At 41.0% G+C, this 23,743-nt stretch overlaps 1 protein-coding gene across 1 annotated transcript in view; it reads right to left on the bottom strand.

Annotated features, from left to right (window-relative positions):
• Positions 1-1,608: 1,608 nt before the first annotated feature.
• The window catches only part of mafa (MAF bZIP transcription factor a), a 73,770-nt gene continuing 51,635 nt past the window's right edge, over positions 1,609-23,743 (bottom strand). Inside the window, exon 3 of the mRNA XM_061041715.1 lies at positions 1,609-2,572. The gene's annotated coding sequence lies outside the window, so the exon portion shown is untranslated. The remainder of the gene's footprint in view (positions 2,573-23,743) is intronic.

A 23,743-nucleotide genomic window follows, 5' to 3' on the forward strand; every position in this document is an offset into this window, starting at 1 on the left:
TCATGTTAAACCTCTCCTGAAAATAAAATGTACCTTGACTAGATTGTTATAATTTGAATTGTTTTAATCACATTTTTCTATTCTTAACATTTTTATTGAAGCTTTGCTCAGAAGAGAAGCTGTAGTGGTCAGGCTGTAAAGAGTAGTGGGGAAAGAAGAGTAAAAAAGTGTTAAGTCAGAAGCTGAATATCTGGCTGCCGAGTGAGGAGCTCATTAACACAGTTGACCTCAGACAGGACGTCAAGTTGTGAAAGCCCAGAGAGCTGCATGACGGTGTAACAGTGTGAGGTCACGAGGTTACTGAACTCCCTAAGCTAGATGCTGCTCAGGAAGAATATTCTACAGGGGAGCAGACCAAGAGAAAACTTGAAAATAGGTGCAGCGCAACCTTCCATTTTTCCATCCAATACAAGTTCCTATTTATTGTTTCTTCTGCGCCTTCCTTCCTTTCTCTGCTCTGCGCTCGGACTTCTCTGGCAGCATGTAGACTCATTGGGATGTGCAAATCCCTTTGACATAGGATGAATAGACAGTTGCTGGCAGAATGCCCCATGCCACTTTGTGTGCTGCCACTTAATTGGAGCGCCCCAGTTTGCCTCCCCCTCCTCTTTTCTGCTACCCACGCTCGCTGTGGCCAGGTTCTGTCTGACATCAAAGACCAGGTTACTGTATGTGCCCCTTCAAATACTTTAAAACCGATCAGGGTGGCTGTTTGGCTGAAGAGGCCTCATCACAACAGGAGTTGTTGCTGTAAAAACTATTTCACCATACTCAAAAGCAAAGTAAGGACATGTCATTCTGACAAAGAGCTTGCGTTGATTGGGAAAGTCTATCCAGCGACTAGCTGCACAGCTTTTTCTATGATTAATGGTCACGTTCCATCTATAAGTCAACATGCAGAGCACAGCATCTGAGACTATAAATAGTGGATATACTGTACATATATACAGCAACATATTCGAGTGGTGCTGTGTATGATTTTTGGATCTGTATGCATGCGCTCATTTCTGTGAGTGTGTTTAAGTCAAAGTGAACTAGCGTTTGGTGAATTTCCCCAATGCCATGTGCTCCAATCAGAAGCAGGAGCACAGAGCTTCATTCTCCTCATGAGGCTCTAGAGACGTGAAGCACAGAAGTGGACTGTGGGGGACAGCAGGGAAGGCGAAGGGTCGCTGATAAGTCATGGTTTTCTTGGTGCACAGCACACGCTGAGAGGTAGAGGGTGCACAGAGGTGGAGATTAGGCGTTAAACAACGTAGCAGTTTCCCTGTTGTCCATGCAAAGGTTTTCTGTCTTGGTTGGATGCTGTCTGTTCATTGGCTTGTCATGTTATCTTTCAGTCCATTTGGTTATCTCCATAGTCCATAGCAGACGGAGGTCAGAGTCCTCATGTCTACATTGCAATCAATGAGGTGTCGTCGGCCCAGGATCAGAGCACCATCTCAAACCATGGAAAGAAAAAAAAAAGTGGCCCACTCATGATGACAGCAGCTTTGCTACTGCAGTTTCAGCCCACTTATTGGGATGGGGAGGGATATTATTGCAACTTGAAAGAGTCTAAAGGACGATTTTAAGAGAAATCTAATGTAAAAAAAAATAAATAATAATATTTATAACACTCATTGCTTGGGTTAGCTTTTCCTCTTCAGTTTGACAGCTATTTCCTGATGGAACTGATCAATGATACCAATGTAATTGCTGACTCTAGATTCTTGAATGGTATTGAAATAATAATATCGATAACTCTTGCCTTTATGCATCTATTTAGATTCACAGAAAAAAAAGTGTCCTGACACCTGGGTACATATTTCTTTAACTATGAGAAAACCAGCTCTTAAAACGTTTTAAAAGGTTGTTTGAAGTATCCACATCTTGAGGTTTTTGATCTACTGGGGAAGTGGTAAATATACACTATAGTCAGTTCCATGCTGTTGTCGTCATTCGTCTCTATTTACATGTACTAATGCGGATATTAAAGAGGAAGACTAGGCTGTTTGGTAACGAGAATAAGAAGAATAGGAAGCACATCTTTTTACAATCCAAAGGGTAGAGAAATGATATTGGAAATGATAATTACATGTTCTCTGAGGAGGTAAGAATAATACTGACTTTATATGGAAAACATTGAACCATGAGTAATCTATGCACAGTCATGAACGTTGATGAAGTAGCTGAGAGCAACTTGTTATGTTTCCTATATAAGGAATACGAATAGGGATTTATTATGATCTATTTACAGAAGCATGCATCACTGATATTCCCACCAAAGAGAAAATAGTCCTTCCAGTGTATTTATCTGGCGTTTCAACCATCTCATGATTAAGAGTCTGTCTCTTTTTTTTTTTCTTCTTTTATGTTTTGTAGAAAAAAGCCGGAGGTAAAATATCAGGGAGGGAACCAGGAGTAGCAAGAGGCTGTCAAGAATTTCACTGTGAGAATTTTTGGTGGGGATTTCAGCGGGTCTCGTCTTTTGTTCTTCAGTGAAGTCATTTTTGAATGTTGTGCTTTGTAGGTGTCTTCGTGCGATTGGTCGGCCGCTCTGATGTCATCGCTGCTCAGTCGTAAGGTTTATCTGTTAAAAGAAGCAGAAAGATGGAGGAAGGAGAAGAAAAGAGAGGAGAAAAAATAGAAGTCATTAGACAGTGAGTCAGGCCAGTATTCTCTCACATACTTTCATGGGTAGTGTCTCCATTCACACACACACACACACACACACACACACACACACACACACACACACACACACACACACACACACATGCGCGTACACACAGTGAGGCATTGAGTGAGGTCCACATTGTGAGCTATAGCTCTGTACACCCGTCCAGTCTTTATGGTGACACAGAGTGAGTCACGGTCACTGTATTTGGGGGTTGGGCACTGCTCTGCTGTCACTGGTGCGAGAGTAAAAACAAAGGCAGAGTGACCACCCTGTGAGTGTACATGGCAAGCCCACTTGGCTCAGATTCAGAGTGACAGTGGCGTCAGCATGGGGGGTGACTCTTTAATCAGCTTCAATTAAGGCCAAAGACAGACAAGCAAATTCAGTGTGGATGAGTGTACTGCACGTCTACTTCTCTTTATTCAATCTCTTCATGTTTTACTCTTCTCGGAATACTTGTTTTTTTGTCTCTTTTTTGTATCTAATGTACACAAAGTTTGTTAGAACCCCACTGCAGCCTAAGTAAGGATGATTCATGTAGCCAGAAGCAGCACTTTGTGGGTGGGCCATTAGACACAGAGATTCTCATGGAATTCAGCTACTGTGTACTGGAGATCCAATTACATGACCCTCCTGTAAAGGTGCCCTGTCTGCACCCATTATAAATCACCATAAACAAAGCAAGTATTGACAATGCATTGCATACAATTAGAGTTCTACTCAAACCTAGTCTAGAAGTGCTGTTGTTTATTTGCACAAGATGTTATAAATCCTACGCCTAACAGAATGCTGGTGTTCCCAAAGACGGATAAACCATGTGCAGCTTTTGTAAAATGTGATGAAAGATACTGTTCAGACTATAAATTTACTATAAAGGAATTCCAAATGTTAATTGGAATCAGGTTATTCATCATCATCATCATCAACCTTTATTTAAGTTCTCGGAGAGATCATTGAGGGTGACCCTCATTTACAATGATGCAGAGAAAACATACATAAATGATAAACAAAAAAATAAAAAAAATAAAAAATAAAGCTACAAATAAAATCAATAAAAGGGCAATAAGAACAATAAAATTTATACACTAAAACAATTTAAAAGCTTGAAATTAGTGATAAGTCAGCAATTAAAATCAAATAAAACAGTTACAGTCAGGTATTGGGCGGTTAAAAATAATATTTCTAAAGTGTCCATAAGGGATAAAAGTGCTCAAATTCAGGTCCTGTTGTATTATTGGTGGTCTCAGCATATAGTACAAATGAGAAGTTAATTTAGCTGTTTGTCTGTGTAGGTTCTCAGTCAATTCAAAGCTTGATTTAAAAGGCAACTGGGCTGGTTTAAGGCCTTAAAGAACTTCAACCAGACCTTCAACCAAGTCCACTTGCCTTTTGGATCAAGCCTTGAATGTAGCTGTTGGTTTCATTATTGAAGTAAATGGCGATTGATTATCTCTGTAAAACCTTTTTTCTAATATATTTAGGGTCTTTATTTTCTGTTTTAAGTGCTTCAATACAGCATGATTTTATAAATACATTTTTAAAGTAGGCTATTTGTTACGGCTTGGCCACATGTGATTGACAAGCTGCTACCATGAATCTGTCAACCATGGTGGATGCAGCAAAACATAACAACAATATTGTCCAATATGGCTCCTTCCAGTTCCAATCAAATCAAGAAGATTACAGCCAAAATGAGAACTCATGCCTTCAAACAGGAGTTTTTTTATGTCAAATTTTCTACTCCGCTTTTTATATACCGTCTATGATCATCACACACAATGATACATGCAGTGGAGTTATTCATGTGACATTGTTTCTGTTTTCTACCACTTAGAGCATAAATCACTGCAAGCTATATGGTCTCAGTTTTGTCCATCGTTTACGCAGCAGCGAGCCATGTTCTATGAGCTAATATCCTCACAACTGAGATCACAGCCATTGCCCGGGGGCGTGCCATATCCACTCTGAGAGAACAGCAACAGTTGAGGCTCCATCCCTTCAAGACTGCATGTGGTCCCAGGGTGTGTGATAACTGAGTATGTGATGGGAATGCAGGGCCATTTGGACCTCCAAAGCCAGGTGTTAGCACTTCAGCTCACTGCTTCATCAATAATTGACAGAGGCAAACCAATCAGAACAATTTGCTCCCCACAGCGAAGTGCTAGAGCAGCCTAACACCGGTGAATCATTAATGAGGCAATTAGCTGAAATGGTTAGACGGTTAGCCCTCCCTGGCAGCGCTCCTGTGACGCTACGCTAAGCGACGAGTCTGCTTATTCAGGAGCAGCCCATGATGGAGTGAAGTACAGGCCAAGGCAGGCTAACAGGGGAGAGACAGAACTGAGCCTCCTTAAGGTTGGAGTGTAACTTGTATCAGTGATGCCAGCTCTCCATCTGTTGACCACCACTCAGAGGGCCAATAATGGGAACAAACCCAATTGGCCATTACCATGGGAGATTGACCTTTATTGGTTGTTGTTACCATTGCACAGACCAACAGAAGCCGTCTCCCGGGTGATTCAAGTGTGGGAGAGCCTTTATGGACATGGATAAAATCGACCCCAGTGACATCACTCAAACATGGAAGGGGGAGAAGCAACAACAACAATAACAGCAAAGATGGAGTTTGCCTTTGAAGAGCAGAGATCCTGGATTGTTGTTTGAGAGGAAAATCAAAGCCCCCGGGGAGCTGCTCACAAAGCCCCATCGATCGACCATATTGGAACCATTTCATAGTTTATCGATGCTCCTCTGCCTGCTCTCTCAGCCCTGGGTCCAGTACAGGCTCAATTAAACCAGCAACCTTGATGTCAGGAACAAGCCATGCAAACTCGACACGCTGCACAGATTATTCCCAAATACACACACAGCCTACCCACTCCTATCTGAAGCTGATAATTTACACACTGTTTACTTTGTTTAGGCCGGATGAGATTAAAATTATATTGTTTACTTCCGCATTTACAGCCTTTCCTTGCAAAAACAGGTTTTGGTTTTTCAGCTTCCCAATCATACTAATGCATTCTCAGTTTCAATATATCTTTGTGATGGAGGCATTTGGAGTGAGAGTGAAAAGAGCAACAGAAAGGGAGGGAGAGAGACTAAAGAGAGGAGGGGGGCTGATGCATACTAAACTCTCGAGGGTCATTGCTGTAGTATTGCCTTATAGCAGGCCAGTCCCTGCAACAACTGTGTGCTGATTCGTTTTTTCTAAACAAGCATGTATTTATGAAATACATTTATTTGACATATTTACTGATTTTTGTTTTGCTTAAATTTGTTATAATTATACTCTGCTAAAATGCTAAATCTCAGACCTTCGTGTCGTGTTTGAAGGGATCACATACTGCTTTTTAGGGTTTTATGGGTTCACTGAGGATCATTTCTTTTAAATGTAAAAGCTGAAGCACCATGTGTGCTGAGCAGAAAACAAATAGAAAAACACTCTCTCTTTATCTATCCACTTTTTGTAGCTTGAAAAAAACAGTGAGCCAGTGTATGATCCTTTGTTAAAAAAAGAAACACCGGTGTCAAATTAGCTTTGATGACTTATTTAAAGGCTAGTGGGAGATAAACGATTTGCGAGAGAGAACAGAAAATAGCTCAAGTGATCTGCTCCATTATTGCCCTCATTTGAACACTCTCGAGCTCGATTTCCTGCAAAGTCTGAAAGATTCCCTCCGGTGTGATGGTAGGTCACGCTTCACAAAGCAATCTGTCCTGGAAATAATTTATTAAGCTGATAGAGGGCAGTTCACAGGAGCTCCAGAACATAGATAATAGTTACATTTAGATGTTTTTCATCCTAAGAAGTCTGTGTCAATTTATATTGTCACATCATATTTTGGTATCAAACGCTCTGAAGATCAATCAGGCCTGCTGGTCTAATAAAGCCTGTGGAAAAGGTCTTCAACCAGATTATGAGATCTGCCAATAATGGTAAAATTTGTAACATTGAATACCACCTGGAAAGTTCAACTCACTGTAAAAAAAAAAAAAAAAAAAGCAACATGAAGTGGACATAAAAGATTGTCTTGCTAATTCTTTGAAAAGAACAGGGAGTAAATGTAATTGATTAGCCGCTGGGTCAACCTGTGTTGCTGTTATTGACACTTGTGCAGATATTGTCGACAGATAGCCTCTGTTTAATGATTGCCATTCACTTTTATGGCCCTCTCAGGATACCATCCTCAATAAATATTTGCAAACAGGAAATTTGCCGCGTGACTTGAGAGAGCTATAACCCTGTCCTCCGATGTGTTTTGAGATTAACATGTAATTAAAATAGTAAATCAATATTTATTAAGCAGTAATATACAACAAATGAGAAACCTAATCAGGTCATATAATGAGTCGCTGCATGGAGGAGGGCCCTTTAAAGAAACATTACATATATGAGCAGATTAGATACCTGCAAAATGGCTTTAATAAAAATCAATCAGGCACTCTGTTAATCACTCTGAATACATAAGAGTGTTCATTACTCGTCCAGAAATGCAGGTAGAGGTGCGCTGGTGGCGAAGTGGTTAGTGCACATGCTCCATGATCAGACGCTGTCGTCATTCAAGCGGGCGGTCCAGGTTTGAATCCGACCTGTGGCTCCTACCCCTACCTCTCTCTCCCTGATTTCCATCTCTCTCCACTGTCCTGTCTCTCTAAAAAAGGCACAAAAAGCTAAAAAAATAAATCTTAATAAAAAGAAAATGCAGGTAAAGACCCCTGAGACCCCTTCCCTTCCCTTTAACACATTTAGCGTTCTAAGACTTTTAAGCTAATAGAAGCTTCAGCTGCAGAGCGAAAAAAAAAAAAAACACCCACACACACACACACACACACACACACACACACACACCTCTGAAATCATCAAAGAGGCCCTGCTGTCCAGACTTTCCACATCCAGTGATGTATGACAAAGAGACGATGTTAAAAGCTTAATGGACCGCTCCTCTTATTGTTTAAAAATTGCTCGACTTATAAATGGCCAACGAAAACATTGCTTGGCCTCAATTATGCATTGAAAATAAAGTTATGAGCTGGTGGCTGAATTATTGATGCTGGCAACGGGAACAAGAGGAATGTTGGCAATGTGTCACTGCTTTTCTGCTGAGGCTTCATCTTGTATTGATAATTTTTCATCTAAAAAGACCACAAAGTCTTGATCTGTGAAAGATGGAAAAACACACCACCAGTATTGGAAATCTAATGCAATATTACCGGAAGAGGAAAACAGATAATAACAATAACACAACGTCGAGTAAAGAAATGGAAAAATAAAAAATAAAAAACAAAGGAGAGAGACTGGGCATCAGTGCTGCTTGTTGTTTAAGCAGCCTCAGAGGTGTTTCATTGATGCCAGTGTTCCTTCAAAACATATCCATATAATGTACATGTTAGTAAAAAATGGGAAACAAGTAAAAAAAAAAAAACACTTTGTCTTGGGACTGTCCCCTGAGGCTGACACACATCCTGAGATGTAAATACTACTGCTTCATCTGCTGATAGTGAGACTCAATCACACACACACACAAAAGACACGTGTACAAGTGCTGACAATTTCTTTGTGTGCAAATGCTTGTTTTTAAATATTAACATTTTATAAAAGCTATGGACCTTTCTAATATCATTCCATAATATGAATGATACTATGCACAGACACAGAGAGAGAAAACAAAGAACATGGTGTTATAAATGAATGTGCACGGACTGGTGTGCTATCAGTTTGTGTTAAGGACATCATAGGGGAGGCAGCGATTACCCAATCAGATCCTGTGTTTATAGACCAAGCCACAATGAGAGCGACACTGCTCAGTGTTTCACAATCTGCAGCCATCTGTGCACACGCAGACAAACACACTGCGGAGTGAACAGCTTCATGCAGTTGTTGCAGAGCTCTTATCCCCCCATCTATGCAAACTGAGCTGCTACTTCATTAGTCTCTACCTTTTCTTTACTTTAGTCTTTCTCTCTTTATTTAGTGCTACAATGCTTTAAAATAAAATACATACTCTAAAGAAAGTCATGCATACATGCACTCTGTAAGACAAAACTTCCCTTTATAATTAGAATGGAGATGAATGTGTTTCTTAAAACACATGATTGATTGAGTTGCATCTAAGAGACATACAATTTAATGTCCTTGCGATTAAGTTCAAGCATCTTTGTTAAATATTGTTTGATTGTAAATCAGTCTGAATCTAGTTTGAGCTTAAAGAAACATGTTTATCTGCGATATGTTTCACTAAAAATGGAGTGAACCGTTTCTTTTAATTACTAATTAATGATTCAAACAAGTTGTTTTAGAAGTTAATATAAATGAATTAAAGAATGATTCTGTTACCCTTCCTTAAAACATTGCATTCCCTAAATAAATGATAATTGCAACGCTCTTTGTTAAAGGGGCAGAGATAGATAAAGCTGGCTATAGATCTCAGCAGCTGACATTTTCATCAGGCGTTAAACAAAAGCTCACTGAATCATCCATCAGTCCTAGAACAGAGAAAGGTTGAGAGAGGTTAGGGTTTCTAAGGTGGGGGAAAAAGAAGTGAAACTGAGGTAAAATACGAGTGTCTGTTATAATTCTCAGGCAGCATTATGACTGGGCTCAACCTGTGGACGAGTTCAGGCCACTCACCATCGAAACATTACCAACATCTCCTCGCATGATTCACAGCTCTCATGGCTACCCCAGAGCTAAAGGGATGAGGGTTTTAGAATTGAACAACCACAGGTTATATCTACACTGCAGCTTTTCCGACCCGCACCTTTCCGGCCTACTCAACTACGTGTTACTCTGCTTGTGCTGCCTGAACAGCCAGCATGTGGACATATTTTTTTTTGCTCTGTGTCAGTTTCATGCTGCCGTGACTCAACTTCTGTCATTCTTCGGCCTTTCATCTCCTTAAACGGCGACTGCTGAGATACTCTTTCTTTTATTTCCGATAAATGACTGATTTTATGATGAACTGGCAGTCAGAGGCCACCGTTAACCTTTCCACACCTCCACAGTGGTGTGTGTATTTTTTTTCACCTCATTCGTGAGGTATGAGACGTGTGTGACCGTACAGAGCCGCCCACTTCTCTTCTCTTTTCCTCCCAGGGTCCCATAATGTTAGCCTGTGGAGGAGATCAATACACATCACACTGCTCAAATAAATACATTTATCACGCCGCTGCAACGCTCTACTACAGCATGTTTCATCTGATAGGGGAAGAGATACTCAGACTCACCCACACAGATAAAGAAGCGACTGGCAAACTCTACTCTTTTTTTCTGTTAAAAAAAAAAAAAAAAAGGTCAGAAAGCAGATGTGTAAGGCAAGAATGAGACTCCTGCTCAAAAAGTCACACTACTTTTGACTCTGTTCTGTGTCTTTCGCAAGCTCTCTGGATTTTTTTTTCCGAATCTCTTCTGAGAGAAAATGTTCCTTCTGTCGTCCCTCTGCTGCGGATAAAGAACAGGCGTTTGAGTAATTATGGTGCATTATCGCCAAGGAACGTTTGATTGCTACATTTTAAGCTGTGTAGTGAGCGGTGACAAACGAACGACCGTTTTAATTCCTGTCAGGAGGAAAAACACATGGCTGGAGCCAATGAAGTCAGCTCTCTCATTCTGCCACTGACTGAGACCATCTGGACCGAATAAAGTTTTTCCCTTTGAATCAACAGCTGTTGAGAATTACACGGGAACGCTCCTTCTCCATATATTGGACTTCCTTTTTTTCATTTTTGCTTCATTTTAGTTTTAAACCGACCATGTTTGTTTTTTATGGTTTGAGTTTAGTGCCAGATTTGATCAGTGTACAAGAACAAACCAAGACGAAGCAAGACGTTCTCGATGCACCTGTTTCCCTTTTGTTTTCGTTTCTCCGTTCATGTCTTTAGCTTTTTTTTTTTTCTTCCTCTCACTCACCCTCTCTGTGGTGGTGATCGAAGGGTTGACCATGTCAGTCAATATGTCAGAGGCTGACAGTTTTACAGCACATGCACTACACTGATGGGTACCATCACTCACAAAGCGATTGCCCCCCCCCCCCCCCCCCCGCACTGAAATCAAAAGATGCATGAGGGAGTGAGAAGGTTGAAGAAACAGAAGGCAGCTAAAATAAAACCAAAAATGTTCTCTTTTTTTAACAGGAACATAGAGGAAGATGGAAAAAAAGCTTTTTCATTCAAGTTTTATCTGAGAAACTGCCTCTTTTTCACAGATTTTCACAGTTTCTCTGAGCTGCAGAGATGGAACTGCTGTGGTTTTCTCTTTCCACTGGCCAGAGATGAACTTGTTCCACTCAGCTGACAGATTCAGTTAACATGTTCACTCATGATCAAATACATAAATACATTTTGTTAACATAAATGTCTTTCTTATGTATGTTTTCTTCAGTGTATCTGTTTAAAAATGGCATTTTGTAACGTCTTGAGTCCCTCTACATACTTAAAGCAAAGATGAACTGAGGGCGTTCATAGCAGTTTTTTTACTTACAGCTTTTGTCTTTATAACTGTTGTAAATGCTAAAAAAATATTTGTGATGGCATTTTTTTTCCCACCTGCTCGCTGACAGCAGTGATGGAAAACATGTAGGAAAAGTTCCTGTCTGTCCTAGACGGCTGGGTCAGGCAGGAAGCCGCAAATATGCATATTTGAGCCTGGAAATGTACTTACATGTCAGCCAATGTGAGGGTTAAAATGGCCTGACAGATTTAGGAAAATGTTTTTTTTTTATAGAATGAAAAATTACACAAAGAGAGAACATATTTTGGCCAAATATGACCACTTGCAAACATATTATATAGCAAAACAGATATGTAATACAGTTCATCCTCTCTTTATGTTGGAGAAAAAGAATTTGAGGTTGATTTTAGCACACGGATGCAGGATAGATTTACTGATCTGCCCATAAGTCTACAAAATAATTCTGGGTAGCTTTGAAATAAGAGAGGGAAAGAAACTAAAGGCAACACACACTTGATCCCTGATGGTTTCATTTAATATGCTTTATGTGGAATAGCTGCTACTTACACACTAAGTTCTGATGCTGTGATCTGCTCTCAACATTAGCCTGACAGTGTTGTAGATTAATTAAAAGAAGCCATGCTATTAATTGAAATGGAGCAGCAGCAGCCGTCTCTGTGCAGACCCAGGGGACGAGAGTCCTAAGCGTTCCCCAGAAATAAAGAGGCAGAAGCTGCCCAGAGGAGAGAGGCAAACGAGCCAATCTGTTTGTCTGTTTACAGGGACCGGCAGCAGAAGCATCCTGCTGCCCCGTGCTGTCATATGGGAGCCAGGCTCCCACAAACACATGCTTAATGACTCGATTTATTCACCCCGTCACTATATCTTCATCTCTGCCTCTCTGTTTTCTCTAATGGTCCTGCCCATATGCACTCCCAGTTCTCTGTGGAAATTTTAAGTTATGGCTTCATGGCTAACAACTTACCTATTTTTTTGTAGTCTGTGCAGGAGTGTGCATGTGGATGGGGACATATAAGACAGGACTGTGGCCTTTGTAACGTGTCCCACTACAAACTTAGGGTCATGAAGGGGTCTGTTGTGTTTTGAGCAACGGTGCAATGCGTGTCAGTGACATCTGGGCCAACAACGGTGGTGCATCGATCAGCCTGTAGCTCTGGAAGGTCTCTCAAAAGCTTTATTCCTAAATCTATTCTGACAGGCGATGACATGATGGAGACGGGGCTGCTGAATTGATCGCGTCCTCTCTCTCCTTTCACTCTCCCACTCCCACTTCCCTTGGCCTCTCTCTTCTCCCTTTGTCCCATCATTCTTTGCCTTCTATCTCTTCTTCCCTCCGCCTCCCGTTTTTTTTCCTCCTTCCCTACTCATCGCCTGGATGTGTCGAGCACAAGATGTCAGATTATTTCCCAGCAGACACTGCGCTGTGACAGAGGACTGGAGCTGTATATCACTGGATGACACTTCCACTGCCTCTCCCCCACCTCCCCAGCTCTCCTCAGACAACATCAAATATCGCCGGGCCTTTTTGATCACTTAAAAGGCTTGTATTAGGAGAGGAGCCGGTGCTTAAACAAAAGCAAACAAAGTGTTTCATCTGTCATGTTTGTCAGTGAGCCATATGTGCAGCATAACACCGTCTCTATCAGAGAGGTGGTAAACCACACGATATCACACAATAAAGGACTTGAGAAACAGCTCAGTTCAGAGCCACTGGGTGTCAGAAGAGACAGAAATGTACAGTTTTAAAATGTATTTTAAGCGTTTTGTTTTTTTCTTTGAAAAATTTAATTATTATTTTTGTTTTTCATCTTAATTATTTCCTTAAGGTTGGGTTTATGGCATATATATAAGTGGTGATTATCATCAAGGCAGACTTCATCATTTAAATGCAGTGAACATAATCAAATAAATCAATCAATCCAGAAGGAAAACAAATGCACACAATACATAAAGAATATTTAGAAAACGTACATCCACAGAAGCGGAAAAAAATATAAAAGACATGGACCTAGAATACTTCCTAGGGGGACACCCCTTGCTCTTAATTGACACTTAATCTACTTTACACACATTTGCTAAATTTAAACCTGATTTTTATTATGCTGAAATATAGAAAATAAAACTGAAAACTGAATCCACTTCATTGAGATTTCTTATGTTCACTAAAGCTGAGCTTTATTCCACACCATGTAATTCTAATTAAAAGCACTGTAGGCTTTGGCACGGGTGGGGTCAGCCCCGTATCCAGACCAACCGATTGGCATATTGTTTCTATGGCACCTGTCCCCCCAGATTAATAACTCCAAGGTCTGCGCTGGCAAAGCATGCATAGATACCAGAAATTACAATACTAATTCAGGACTAGGGATTTATATAGCAGCCTCTCGCAGGATTTATGGCGGGGCAAGCGAGAGAGCAGAAGCAAGAGAGAGAGGAAGAGAGACTAATAATGTAGGAAAAGTGATTAGCTCAATGGGAGAAATTGTGCGTTTGTAGTCCTGCGATTATTATTGTGTTTCTCATCACATAATGAGTTTGAACAATGCAGTTAATGGTATTATTGGCCAGCCACCAGAAACAGGCAGTGTATATAGGCTTGATAGCACTTTTTGGTCAATAAATCACTCCAGTGCACATGGCAATATTTAAATCTATGTTATTAAAAGTGTTGGAACAACACTATCAGATTTATGTTGTGTTATTTTATTATGGATTGATTATCATCATCACAGGCATATCTGATTTGCGTGGAGGCAGCTGGAGCGTGCTCGGTTTAATCCATTTTGATTGCTCTGCAGAGGAATGCCGCTGCTTTGCTTGAATGGACAGCTACTCGCTGTGTTCCTCTGATGATTGCCTTACTGAGAAAATAAAGCAAAGTGTTTTTTTCTTCTTTTTGTTGTTGCTCCATGTGAGTAAGAAGTTGTTTCTACGACAACCTGATCTCAAATTATTGTAAACATCTCTCACTTGCGTCGTCCAAATGAAAAAGAAACACTGAAAATGCATTCTTGAGAGTACAGTGCATCCTTTATTGCCATCTCCCTTTTACCAAACTAAAGGTCATTTATCTTGGTAACACTTGGGACCTAAAGAGAATTAATAATTATTATTAGTTTGCTGAAAGATCATGTATAATTTCTTAAAAATCTCAAACACAGTACCATTCAGCGGATATCGACAGATACAAAAGAGCTGCATAAAGGGCAAGCATTAAAACAGAGAGATAAATAATGTGTTACACTGGAGGAAAACAAAAAAATGGAGGAGTGTGACCGCTATGTATACACTGCTCTCTGTTTGCAAAGTAGCCTGCTGTGAATCTTATTCTAATCACTTTGTTTATAGGACATGTGATGAATGTCTAAATGAAGGCAGTCTAGACAAAAAAGGAAGCGAACAGTCTGAGCACAGAGAAGCGTTCAAGTATGTCCGCTCAGGGATACGGAGGCAGAATTACCGGCTCTCAGAACTGTGACAGCCTTGAAATTACAATTGAGTTTACCTCTTTCCCCGCTTTCACACCTTCCTCCTAACTCCTTCCCTTGTTTCCTCATTCTCTCTTGCTCTCTTTCTCTCACTGACGGCTCAATAACAGGTGCCATGCTAAGAGAGCTGTTACAGCCGTCCCTGAGTGGTTGTGTCAGCAGCAATGTAAGGGTTGAGCCTTCCAACCTGCTCACCATGCAGGAAAAAGGAAAGCGAGGAGGAGGGAAAAAAGCCTCTCCGGTCCCCAAATGATGCCCGCTGGGAGCCATCGTGCGCTAAATTTCACCGGGTGGTTCTCCCCTGTTTTCTGTCTTGTGGCCCCCGGACTCCGATTTACAGACAGAGCCATATTGGGCCTTTCTGCATGGTGGGGCCTGAGCAGCTGTGTTCAGCAGAAAAAAATGACAACAACAAAATAAAGAAATAAATAAACAAATCAAGAAACACATAAGAAAAGCTTTTCTCCCTGCAAATGCACGAATAAGGACTTTTTGTGTTCCATCTGCAGAAAATGAACCGTGTAGTCGGACCTTGATTGCAGTTTGGCCTGACTATTCAAAAAAAAGCCCTAACTGTTGTGGAAAATCTACTAAATCCTTTCATCTGCATCAAAACAAAATCATAAAGTTACTGTGTGCCTTTTTTTTTTAACTTTAAGAGCCAATTTTCTGCATGCAACTCCACTTCTTCTAATCCGGCCTGCCTTTAACACAAACAAGACGATGTGTCGTCATGATTGCTCATCTTTAACTCGTCTTCAAGCACACTCCTCGACGTTTGAGAGGTTCTTGGCAAAATCTATGCAAATGAAGCTGCTTTGAGAAAAGACACATCACTGTGCGTGAAAGCCTGAAGCGGGCAATAATCACCGACGGATTGTGTGCAAACAAGAGAAGCTAAGCACCTCAAACCTCTGCAAGCGACAGAAACAGCGCACACACAGAAACACACCACGGGATGAAAGAGATAAGTCAAACATGTAGGTGATTGCTCAATATCTGTTATTTTTGCTGATGAGCAACAAAGCATGGTTCAACATTGTGTTACCTTTAAAACTTTTTGATGCACTTAATTGTGAAGAAGTGCACGTCATTGTAGGGATGACATGCCCGAGTCAAAAGAACAAAAAGCAAAGTCAAACGAGCGAGATCAGGCTTTTGATTTTACCCGTCACAAACATGCAGTAAACGGACTCTGCATCTCAGCATATTTCATAACCCTTTCCCCTCCCTGTGTTACGAAGGGAAGAGGGGTGGAGATATGTTAGCATATAGGTAAGCTAAATTTAGCTTCCATACCATCATGGGGCGTTTCATTTTACGCACACGAAAAAAAATGATAAATTTCAAAGGTGACCTGATGGGTTTCATTACAGCTGATTGATCGGCTTTATGTGAGGGTGTCACAAAATGGACAGGGGAGACATAGAACACCTTCAGGATCCTACATGGGACATAAAGGCCATCCAACCTCGGCACCTATACACAGGAAGCAGAGGATCTATACTGTTTATCTGACGGACATGTCTGGGTTTCAAATTGATCAGAAACATTTTATACCTTCAGAAGTCCCTTAAAAAAAAATCTGTTTTGCAAACAGCAGTTTGAAATAAAGAAAAGGTAAATTTACCTTTAATATTGAAACAATTTAAATCAAGTAGAAAAACTACAATAACCAGACGAAGCCCGATCACAGCCTTTGAGGGATTCATGTGAATAAAGGACAAAAACATGAAACATATTAAAAGCCACAGCTGCTGATATGATTTGACTTCCTGCAATCATTTCTAACTTCAAAAACAGACAGCTCATCTTATTGTATAATAATTTACCATTAGAAAATGAATATTTCCAAATGTAGTACACAGTTTGTTAAAAAGGGACATTCACTTGTCATAAAGCTATTCAAACTTTAACCTCAGAAAACATCATTCTCATGTGACATCCTTCTTTAACTTAGTAGGTGAGTTATTTGAGGTTTTTCTAGCTTCAGTGGAATAAGAAATCCTCGGAGGAAAACATTAAACAGTATGTAGTCATGACGCTGGAAGTTCCTGAGCAGTTATTTTTATGGATGTCTCTGCATTCCTTGCGAGTGTTTGTGAACAAAGCAGGCATCTGTGACTGCCTCCTACGAACAAGTAAATAACCCCCGCAATTCATCATAAGAACAAGAAGGAAATGTCAAGGGCACAGGAGTCCCTTTTTTTGTTGAGGTCACACACAAAACATAAACATCAACACATATGCAAACACACACACACACACACACACACACACACACACACATTTCCATGCTGCATTGTGACCACAGTGCGCTATATAGAAGTTGAGGCATTGACAAATCACTGAGACCTGAAAGTGGGGCCGAGGTGGGACTAATTGAAATGAACTTTAGAAAAGGGGGGACACCTAATTAAACATGAACTTTCTATCCTGTGTTTGTGTTGACATCATGGGGCCTAAATTTAAGCTCATCTTTGTTAGGCCCGAAACCTGGCTATGCAGGAAAAAAGAACACTGCATAAAAACACAGAGAGAAGGAATAAGGTCATCGCTTTCCCTCTGTGGAAACAGATTTTTCCTTGTCTCAAGTCACTGGCGACACTTTTCTGTGTGAGTTTGTGAGGGGCGCATTCATTATCTATAGCTTCTCCTCAGAGAGAGCATTCACATATGGTGTCTTGGTGTTTTTGTGTTTATCCGTGCCGGCTATCATGAGCTGTGTGCTTATTGGCATACATACAGCCTGAGCTTTTGCACCTGCGTACACATACGCGGGTGTGTGCATGCATGCGTCTGTTTGTTGCCGTTTATTGCCTGTTCTATTTTCTGATTTACTTAATCGGGGACGCAGCCCAGTGCAGGAGCCGTGAAGTTTCCCAGTAACAGGCTAATTCCTCAGTGGCTGTTTAGAGTGTCTCCAGCAGTGCTAAGTGTTCTCCTCTCTGTGCCTGATCAGAAAACAGGACCACTTTAGTCAGTTTGTTTAAGGTCCCCCGAGAAGGCTCTCATATCCTCCCTCTGCTCACCCCCTTTCTTTTTTCCCTGCTCTGGATCTCCTGCTCTCTCACACATACACAAAAACAAAATCGCAGCACCACTGTCACACTCCATAAAGACAGAACATGAAGCGATAACTCAACTCCTACTTTATTTCTACATGTCTCCACAATTCTCTAGAAATATCTTTTCACTTTTTTTTTTTGTTTAGTAAATGGTAGTGACAAAGATGAGTCAAAGATTTTCACGTTTTGAGTTCAAGGTATACAACAACTCGAGCTCGGGTTCTTTTGAAGGGAAACATACAGTAAATAAGGAGCTGTGCAGATGGTGCTGCATATATAGAGATGTAATGTGCATTCTAAAAAGCAAATACTTGGCACTAGATATGATGCAAAGCTTTGAGTCACCACTTTTAATAACAATTGGAAGTAAGTACGGTGGTGAACAGACTGCAGCTGAAGATAAATGTTACGATGGCTATTTCAAACAATACTACAAACATAAAACAATGACTGAACCTTTTTTTTTCACTCAGTAAATAATACCCCACAGCTGTTTCTTTTCAGTAAATTATCTTAAAAACAAATGATTTTTCCACTTCTTTGTGTCCTGATTAGAGCCTGATAAACACACAATTCCCTAATACAGATTTGCAGCCGATTGAAAGACACTTTGATTCATATTGTATCCCATTAACATACATAACTGTATATGCATACAGCCTAATAAGCCCCCCTTTGGATTGATGTGGAGGGCTTTATGTTGTATAAACCTGCAGTAGGTGTTGGAGTGTAAATTCTGCCCTCTTTTAGAAGAATTTAGAATGGGGTATATTTGCAAGGGAAATTATTTGCATAAAAAGAATCTATCCCACAACATGGAGACACGATCTGTCTGTTTTCTATGGCCTAGCCTGTTCTGCTATCCTTGTGTAAAGGTGAAGTTTCCTCAGAGGAGCTGACAAGTGTGAAATTACGATAGGAAGTGCTTCATACCCTGCCATTTACCTTCATTCATTACCACGCTGCACACACACACACACACACACACACACACACACACGCACATATACATATATCTACACACTCCCTACAGCCCACATCTGACTGGCTGATATGGCAAGTCATTCCTTTAACCAGGAGTGTAGAAAAACACCACACATATTATGCATGACAGTTGTGCCTTCGGAGATCTCTCAGAAACTTTGCTGGAGTCCTCAAAGGCTTCAGCTTGCCTTTGGAGTTGTATTGAGTGCAGAGGTACAAAGGTATCGGAAAGAAGGCTGGAAGAAGAGATATAGAGCTACATGGATTATAGCTCATCTATACCACTAGTCTCCAGCCTAAGAACAATAGATCCATATGACGTTTAGAGGAGCGCTGGACCACAGAGATTTTCTACCGAGAGGTGAGCGAGGCCACAGGGCATGACATGATCCTCGGAGGAAACGCACTGTGAGCCATTGTCTTTCAAGTCAAATTCAAAATACACAAAATGAGGCACACGAGATCACCTTTAATGAAGCTTTGCTAAAGGGAATACTATCTAAAAAAAGAAAACAAACGGTAAATGAAGTGTAACTTTTGGTGTATTATCTTTCTGCTCTTCAAATAACAAAGTTTTGTCTTGAAATCAGATAACACAATTCTAGTACTCTGTCTCCCCCTCCTCAGTCAGTGTGTGTTGTGTGAAGGTTATCCAGCTGACTGTGTGACCAGAGGAGCCGAGGGAGGCGCTGGGGCCGGTCATAAGTCTTTGTCTTTGAAGACTGCACGCTGTGTCCGTATCGCTGTTGCAGCGTAATTGATACAGGCTCACGCTGTTGAGCTTAACGGAGCCCCATCATGGCCTTACACTCAGATCTCTCACAGCTGTAGGGCTCAGAGCACTGAGCTCTCACAGAATCACACAAGCGTGTGCAGACACATACATACACATCAACACGCATATAACACCCAGCTGGCTTGTGGGGAGATCACAGCTAAAGAGATCCTGAGCGGAGCTGGTTAGACTAACGCTAATGGAGATGAGCTGCCTGGTTAGCTCAATGGAAAAATTGGAGCAGAGTTGATGCTTATTTCATCACAGCAGTGGTCCTTTCCCGAGGGATTTTACAGTCAACTTACACTGATTTTAAATCCTTGTGAACAAGAAAAGAGAAATACAGTGTTGAAATCTGAAGTGAAAGAAAGGCCCATGTGATGTGTGATTTGATTCTAAGTAACGTGCACAAAAGGATACACTTGTAAGGCCACGCTGTGCTCAGTCAATGTTCCTCTACTGACGATGGGCTCTTCTAACTCGCTTCCTCTGTATCGAGTGCATTAAATCATGTCACCAGCCGGTCTGGTGAAATCCAGGCCACACCTGAGCGCGTCTGTCCTGCCCGGCAGCACTGTAGCGTAGTAAAATCCCACTGAGGATCACTGGCGAGCAGGAGGAGGTCCTCTGCTTTTATCCCTACGCCTGACATTCTGTGACATTTAAGAAGTCGTTAAAGGTGTGAGCGTGTGGAGCAGGAGAGCGCGGCTCCTCAGGCGGAGAGAGACCCTCAGCACTGTCACCAAATAAAAGCTTGTTGGATGAACTGATCATGCTGTCAGAAAAATCACAGCATTATATTACTCCCTGCTCGGAAAAATGTATTAACTGTGTTGACGAATCGTGATGGGGGGGGCGTCGTTTGAGCTATAAAGACGCCTGTTGTGGAAGTTCTTTTTTTCTAATTCAGCTCATGGAGGATGCACTGCAATTATCCTATTGAGTGCTGTCCTGGACTGTCCCGCACGTCTTTCACTGTGCTCACTCTTGGCCGTGACACAAACACACGGGGTCCACACAAGATAAGAGTCTCCACTTTTATGAGCCTTTTCCTCTCCAACAACAAACAGCTATAAAAGCGTCGCTAGATCTGGCTCCTGCTGCTGCTGACAGCTAATGTCCTGCTATTTGTCCATCTCTGGCATCCGTCTCCATAAAAGCCCTTGCTGTAAAAAAAAAAAAAAAAAAAAAAAAAAGCTCGCTGACCTACATCGTTAGGGGCCGACCCTGTCTTTACTGCAGTAAATGTTTGTTTAGGGCCAGGCCCCTGTTCTGAAGTAGCGATTAGCCTTTTGGTAGAGAGAGGAGCCCTCAGGTTCAAAGCCCTCCCTCCACTGACGGGCTGTCAGCTCCAATACTAACAGAAAACACAGACGGAGAAATGCAGAGGCAGAGACAGGACAGTGATTACAGAGCCTCCCTCAGCTCTCTGCTCGGGGCTCTGTGCTGCTTCTCTAGAGGAAGAAAAAAAAAAACACACTATCCTCCTCAAGTCAGTGAACTGACAACTGTAGTGCGCTGTAGTGTGGAAGCATCTTACAGAAAAGATAGCTTAGCATGGTTCACCCAGTCAGTACAACAGAACACACACACAGCCTTCTACAGAACTATACTTCTTATGAGAAGTAACCACAAGTTTTTATTTTATCTGCATCCACATTTTTGTCTCCATGTATGATGCAACCCCCCCCCCCCCCCACATTATGAACTACAAAAAAATGAGTACCTTCAAGTGTTGTGGATTTTAAACATTTAAAAAAACGTTTATGTAAAAGTCTAACAAACCCGACCTCCATTTTTACCTGTTCATGAAAAGGCGAACTGCCTTCATGATAAGGGGAATATGTTTAGTGTTCTACAACTTCAGGGAAATGTAAGACAAAAAGGAAGTCATCGTGACAATTTTGTAAGTCGAAGAAATGTTGGAAACTTGACTCCAAATGATTTTAACTTTCATTCTCAGTGTGTGGGCTTAAGAGCTCAAATCTTCCCTCTCCTTTTCAGACATTTACATTTAAATAACTAAGTGTTTGAAAACTTATTTTCTATTATGTTCTTTATTGTTTGTACATATTACCTTTTTATCTGTCTGACTGGTTATATATAAGTTTTATATATATATATATATATATATATAAGTTATTTTCTACATGTTTAAAATAAATACTTCAATTCAATTCAAATTCCCCCAAAATCTTCAGTCTTAAATTCTTTTTAAGCCATTTATTTTTAATTCTTAACCTACACTGCTGGCTGTTACTCCACTATAAAGTGATGTAACATTGCGCTGCTGTTGGGTGTGCTGGAATAAACCACACTCGTCAGAAAAGAAACTGAGTCGAAACTTTTAGATCAGAAGTCATCACAGCACTGCTGCTCTGCCATCAAAGGTGGAGTCTCCTTCGTGTTAAGGGAAATGTACACAATCTTTGCCACCATCTGAACTCCACCCTTCTACTTTTCAGTTTCTTAATGTCACACTGCTCAGTTTGTCGTTCTCATGATACACACTGAGTACATTTTAAGACTTGGAGCTAATTTCCTGTAATTTCAGAAGCTCAGGCTCGTAAATCAGTCATCTCTAAGCCTTCCCTCCTCTACGACCTGTACCTGGGGACCTCACACTCCCTTGCCTGTGCCATGTAAATCTGTCTATGTGCTAAGAGTGAAAGTCAGCCGGGTCACAGTTAGACCTCTGCCCATCAATCTGAGGCGCACGCTCCTCACACAGGGGGGTCCTGACATTCCCACAATACACGCAGAGGTAATGGAGGCCCAAAGCTGCCTGCAGGGACATAAGTCACAGAGAAAAGAGATGGTGACAGAGTGACAAAAGCCTGCTACACTCCAGTGCCTCCACCCTCAGGTACAGGCTCCAGTCCCAAATCCTTTGTGGTAACCGGCTCAGGTCTTTCCTCAGCCACATCCTTCATCAGACAGAGGACGGGGGGGCTTTATGATGGATGTTTAATAGATGATGGCTGGAGGTTTGGGGGTTTAAATAGAGAGCACATCTGTAATATTCTCTGTGGCCTCTCAACTTCTACATTACATTTAAAATGTCTGTGTGACAGCCACAGGCCTACACGCTGTGTGCACGTTCACATCACTCTTACCGGCACTTCCCAACAGACTGTCATGAAGGAATCTTCAGTGCACATGTCCACTTCCTTTACCTATCCCAACTTTGTGTTTTTTTTAGTTTTCTTGTGTCGTAAAAATAGAAGTTGTAATATTAAAGAAACACACATCATCTGATTATTGCTCATAACACACACTGTACTTCACACAGTCCATTTGTTACACTTCATGGGCAACATTTTGCACATTACTGTACAAACCAAAGCACTTTTTATATGCATGTTACATAATATTTTATAAATAAGCCTTTTTTATACATTTATGGTCATTTATATGTTAGTTTCTTAAAAGTAAGAGTACTGCTGTTTACTATGTTTCCTGTACTTGTTTTTGATTTAAATAACTGAGGGTGATTCCTTGTATATGTTGCATGTTATTGTCCAGAACTAACCCAGGTCTCTTCAGGACAACTGCAAATAATTGTTACCAAATGAGCCATACATTGATACGCATGAATTATGCATGAATGAATGAATACAACATTTTTGACAATCATGACAACATTCATTGTGTCAGCATTATATGACGTACATTTTTTCAACTCAGCTAGTCGGGTATCAACATTTTCTTAGACTCTAAATTTGAATGCATATAAAACAATGGAGCAACAACGCGTTCAGCATAGTGACATAACGCGTTGTTCGCTCCAGTGTTTTATATGCATTCAACTTATATGCAGTCAATGGGAACAATCCTGGTGTGTGTTGGATTACTCTGATCTTGAGAGCTGTCTGTTCCTGCTCTAGCTGCACCCCGGATGAGCAGCACGCCTGTGCACAGGGCACCCATCGATCCTCAATTTTCTTAGACTTCTTAGATTCTTCCCATCCTCTCTGCATCACTTGAACGCACCATTATATCACTATAAAATATTATAAGTGGCTGCACACTTCTGTTTACAGTGCAGTAAGAACATGTAGACATCGAGGCAACACCAATGAGCCCTTACTGGCTAGCTGGAAACTGCACACGCTCACATTATGTGTTTAGGCAGGCACCAATGAACCAATACAGTAACGTCTTTTATCATAAATACATCCAGTCACTACAGTAAAGAACATTAAAAAATGGAAAACGGCCATATTGAGAGCTCGCTCAGCTTTAAAGCCACTTTTGATGAATAATTCAAGTAGCTCTTTAAATTATTTACATAAA

This window comes from Labrus mixtus, chromosome 1 (assembly GCF_963584025.1).
Source record: "Labrus mixtus chromosome 1, fLabMix1.1, whole genome shotgun sequence".
Taxonomy (NCBI): Eukaryota; Metazoa; Chordata; class Actinopteri; order Labriformes; family Labridae; genus Labrus; species Labrus mixtus.